The following is a 5778-nucleotide window of genomic DNA, read 5'->3' on the forward strand; positions in this document are numbered from 1 at the left end:
CAAGACTTCGTTTCTGTAACCAACCATTACCCAACCTCAAAAATAAGGTCTTAAAACCAATCCCTGCATTCATTGGTGGTTTAAAAATACCATCCCATGGACCAATGCATTGTTCCTCACGCAGGAATTCCACCATAAGAATACAGCTGTTCATATTTTGTGCAGCACGGTAGCAAAACCTCAACCATGCCATTCAATTTATACCACTGTCAGAGACATACTTAATATCTTGGTATAAATGCCATCGTACAGATTCCAGATTTATTTTTTTCTCTCTGTATTTATTGCAAGCAAACAATGTCCATTGGTGTTTGACTCAGCACTTCTCTAATTGCATGTTTGTGTTACTATCGTGTCAGGGCTGGATATGGAGCAGCACTCACTCAGAGAAGCCTGGCAGCCATGTTTTTCCTCTAAAAGTGACTACACAACCCTGACTCTCTGGCACCTCCGTAGCCTGTGTGGTTTTGGCCTAAGTGTTGGAGGTAGAGTAAAAGACACAGATTCTTTGTATTATCCAGGCTTTCTAGCGTACAGTACTTTGGCTACCGTTATCTTGGCTTGGCCGCACAGACAACAATTTCCATACAGTATCAAATCCTTAAGAATTTTATAATTTCAGTCTGGAGTCAAAACAGTAAATCAGTGCCAGGAACCTTAAACCAATGATAAAATGATACAGAAACACATACACATCATATTTTAACGATATGTGCTGGCATTACTGTTTGTTCTTCTTTCAGCGTGCACTAAAACTTTTAATGATATCTGTGGTCTGGAAGAGGCTTTGCTATCTTTGTGTTCTGCCTCAATCAAGTTATGAACCCAGTCAACCAACAAGAGGTATGTCCAGTCTCAACTCCAACCTCCATTATCTAGTTTCCTAGACGGATATTCCAGGGAGTAATGACAACACGAAGAGTTCCCCAGAACATTTTTATATGACAAAAAAGTTTTAAAAAGCTGTTGAGGTTTTCCATGTTTTCAAATGATACAATAACAACACCATTAAGCAATTTGCTTTGACACTAAAGTAACATTTTGTTTCGTGCATGCCTCTCATTCCCTGACTCCTCGGGAGGAGGTGAAACAAGCTGTTGTGATTTAAGAAATAAGCATTTTAATAGTTAAATTCAACTCAATGTAATCTCAATGACATAAATTGATGTTAGCATTAGCATTAGCATTATAACATGGTTAAAGGGTGTTTTTCCCAGTCCGTCTTTACTTCTTTTTTTTTTATGTAAATTTATTGGCTACTCTAAATGCCGGTATTAACAGATTAGCAAATAAATAAATCTGTCAGGCTCTAATTCGAAGTGCTTTATATACGCAAAAATCTGAACTATTCAGAAACTAAAAATTACAAGAGGAAATTACCATAGAAATCAAGACAAAATAAAACAAATAGAAAAAGTTAGTTGAGGACCAAGAGCAGTTGGTAGTAGTAGTTCAAGATGCCCCAGTAAAAAATAAAATAATGATTCTAATCACAATATTTGATCTACTTTTCAAACTAATTTTGATTTCTGCCAAACCTTAAGTAAAAATGTCTACATGTTTAGTTGTTAGCTACTCCTAATCAAGTCTTCCAGGCAATCTTTTGCTGCCATTTGCTGAAAATGGCAGTATGCTAGGGCAGAAAACCACAACCAAAAATCACTGAGCTCATCACTTAGGCTTGAGCAGCAGCTTCTTTAAGATTCTCCTTATAGACTAAATGCAGTTATGGCTCCAAAGGTGTATACTACTAATCTTATCGAACCAAGCTAGTTGAAAGGTCCATTAAACTGCGCTAAGATTAAAAAGAAATCCCACAGGACTTCTCTTAGGGGTGTTAATCCTTTAAATACAATGCCTATCACTGTAAGCATGTTTATATTTAGCCTAGAACAAAAACTACTAAGATGCTTTCTTTGTTACTTAAGTGACTAGACAGCAGTTAAGTTTAATTATAAGGAAATTAATATGGTAGTGAAATTCTGGAACAATTCTGCTGATGACTGATGATACTGATGATATTTCTTCTGTTTGTTTATTCTGTATTTGCTGTCATCTGCATGTGTCTTTGTACCAGGAAATAATGAAATCCCCGTTATAATAAAAAAAAACCTGTTTCATCTCTGAACATTTAGTCAGTACACAAAACATGCAAGACATAAATATTAGCCAGACATTGGCAAATATCATTTTATTTGTAAAATGTAATATAATATAATTACAAGTAGTACAATTGAATTATAGGAATTACATTAAAATAAATGAAATTATTTTTCCTGAAAATGAACAAGCAGCTACAGTTATTTTAGTTATTGACGATCAGATGCATGACTAAACTGACAAAGGCATATCTTTTGAGATTAATGGAAAATGCTGATGCACACAAAATTTAGAGTATTACTTCAAAGGATATTTGTCAGGAAAATCAAGCCCATCTTGTAAGGAGTTTCTAGAAGCAGCAATAGATTTTCCCTTTTGATGTTTCACGGTCCATATGTCCCTCTTAAACTGGTGAGGACCTGACAACACAAACGTTCTCACACTTCAGCTGCTGTGATGCAAATAGCACCGTGGCTGGAGACTTTCGTATTCCTACTTGTTGCATAGAGCATACGCATATGAACACACGCACATGAGTGCGCACACATGGACACAATAGAGACATAAAGAAACACGAAGACAGCAGACGAGACTCTACAGCTAATTCTGGGGTTGCCTCCTGTGCACAGTTCCTACCCTCCTCTGTGTCTCCCCCGGCGGCTGGGACCTCTTGCTTTGCATCACTCCCACCGATCCTATTGTCCTCCGCCTCATGCTGCCAACCTCCAACCCCTGACCCAAGACTTTACCCTTTTCAAACTCTCTTGCTTCGCCCCCTCCAACCCTTATTAGATGGAGCCTTCTTCTTTCAGCTCATTCAGACCCCTTCATGTCAGGATTCACTGTGAGCACTATGACAACAGAGAAGCCAGAACACATACTACTTTAATACCATTGTTACATGAGGCTCCTCCACTGTCTCAAAGTCCCACATCCTAGGCTGAATCCTGGAAGGATGTGAAAGTTGGTTGCAACCTGAATCTGATACTTCCAGCCCCGCAGAGATGTGTTCTTCCTTATGTGGGCTAAGTGCTTAACAATATGCAGTAAGTACAGAGTATCACAGGAAAGGAAGAGAAGTTAATCTCTCTAGTAACTCTATACACTCCATTCTTGCTGACCTCTGTGAGCAAGGGTCAGTCCATTACTTTATTGCTTTAAGCACTAATTAGCAGTTTTCCACCAGCATCCTGCAACATCCTGTTGATCCAACTGGACATTACAATGCGTCTCAGCATATTATCTATGGCACCATTTGTGACGCTATCTTATTATCTGTGAGTAAACACTAACCATTTCCCACTGTTTTATCCCATGATTATGTTTTGCTCTATGCAAACCAATAATGCATAATGCTTTGGTAATTGATCATTAAACATATTGCGCTTTTCATTTCTGTAGCTTTGCATTATTTTAGAGATTAATAACTGTCTAAAGTGCTTTGCTTGTACTTTTTTGGCACCTTGTTTTTGGAGATATGAGAGCTCTCAGTGCAGCAGGAAACCAGACGAGTTACTCACATGTTATTGAACACATTCAAGTCAAATTACCAACAATAAAAGCAGAAATATTGGCTATGAAAATGCAACGCATATAAATGTGATCCATGTGACTAGGGGGTCTAGTTCCAAATATGAGGCATGTTAAGCATACACCAAGTATTTCATAAACTTTTCACACATAAACACACGAGATCTCATAGGTTCAGTTGCTTAAAGTTTACTCTGTACATTAAATAGGATTTTTTTCCAACATTATTTCCACTTTCTGCTGCTCTATGGTTACACTACTGTTTTCCCATACGGTAGAGGCCAAAAGCTAAGATGACTTATGAGACCTCTCAGTGGTGTAGCTATAATATTCATACAGCGAACTGATCTCTCCTCTGGTCTGCGTGTGGTTATAAGGTCAAGCTGTTTTTCAGACAGAAACATCTGGGATTTCCTCTACCCCAAAGCTGCTGTTCTCTATTGTTTTTCCACATATAGTAAAGCTACGACTGGCTTCTTGAAAAACAATGAAATGTGCACATGGTAAAAGACTCAAGTTGTGTAGTTCAAGTTAAATTAATGTCAAATCTAAACTTCAGTAATTTAGTCAAATTGAAATCCATCTTTTCAAACCTTCAATCAGTCTGAGTGTGAAAAGAAAAAGCCTTCCCCGACATTCTCCCCGAGCTATTGGGTTTCCTGCAGCTGTCGCTTCATAAAAGATCAGCCATGATTTTCATCTGCTTGGCAGAAGTGCCTCTTCCCGTCTATCATGCCTTTCTCTGGAGGATAATAAGCAGACAATGCAAACTCTCACTTGGAAATCTTTCACTTGGTCAGGAAAATGATTCCTGGCAGTAAAGAATGACTCCTCTTATCACATGTGGCACCCAATCAAAACAACATTAGCAAAGAGGACTCATGTGCATCTCCTGCATCTTACATGAAAGCAACAAGCTTTAATAATCAGCTTGAGAAGATTTTCTTCTGCAACAGCAGCACGATGGAAAAATCTTAATATATTAAATATGACTTTACACATAATTCTAAAAGGCCAATAAAAAGTCATAAAGGATTGCATGAGTATTCATTTAAATTCCTGCTTAATTCATCCCAAGCGCAGCACTTGGCTGCATCCCAGTGGTCCCAGGCTGTCTGGTAAGGCTCTTCATATGGTGAGCATTTCTCATTGGTGTGCTGGGGTACCCCAGATGCTTTTGTCTTACGGTTGTTTAGCAGCTGCGTAAAAGCACTGAGGACAAAGGCCTATCTGTGGAGGGTTGAATACACTCAGTGGGCACACAGCCAACAGCTCAACCCTATAGGCTCCCACAGTTGAAAAGCGGACTAATATATTCAACTCTCACTCCTGACAGATGATCTTACGGTGAAATTAGCTGGAGGCACCTTTATTTCTTTTCAATTCATCTAAGTAGTTTTACATTTAAACCGTGGCCCACAAAAGCCTATTCCCAATTGCTTTCCAAGTTTAAGAGAAGTAAAAACACTGAAAAATGTAACCAATGTCATACCTCTTCACTAAGTTCCACAAAATTTGGTTTGCTAGTTTTGGCACAATCTAGGCAAGCAAATAGCACTAAAACCATACATTGGCTTTTCCCCCAAGTGATAACCTCTGTAGGTTGAAAATCAAATCAAACGCAGTTCCTCTAATGACCACAACACTGGCTCAAAAAGTCAACAAATGCAGACTTCAAATGTTAAAATGGCCAATGTTACAGCATTTAAAAGCAGTCAATAACTTGAGTTTTTCATGAGTTAATTTCTAGTATTTTATTAGTTGTTATTTAGGATTAAAATTATCAGGTATGTGTGCCTGTGCATGGCATCCATATGGTTTATGGGAACAGCTCACCAACCAAGCTCACTAGCTAAATGATAACTTCACCCACTCCTTCAAATATGGTAACTTCAGGCTCCAAGACAGCAACTGTGAGGGTTTTAATTACAGAATCACTAACTAATCACTAACTTATTTGGTTTATAATGGAGCACTGTAACAAAAAATAATTTCCCCCAGGGATCAATAAAGTATTCTGATTCTGATAATGGGTGTTTTATAGTGATCGCTCCTTGGAGAGAACATAGAAAAGGAACTTGCACTTAAGTGTCCTTAACTGGTACACTTTCTAACACTTGCTAACTCAAATCTTTTATACACTCAAGA

The sequence above is a fragment of the Haplochromis burtoni genome, unplaced genomic scaffold (genome assembly GCF_018398535.1).
Source record: "Haplochromis burtoni strain Fernald_Lab_line unplaced genomic scaffold, NCSU_Asbu1 Contig_48, whole genome shotgun sequence".
Lineage (NCBI taxonomy): Eukaryota > Metazoa > Chordata > Actinopteri > Cichliformes > Cichlidae > Haplochromis > Haplochromis burtoni.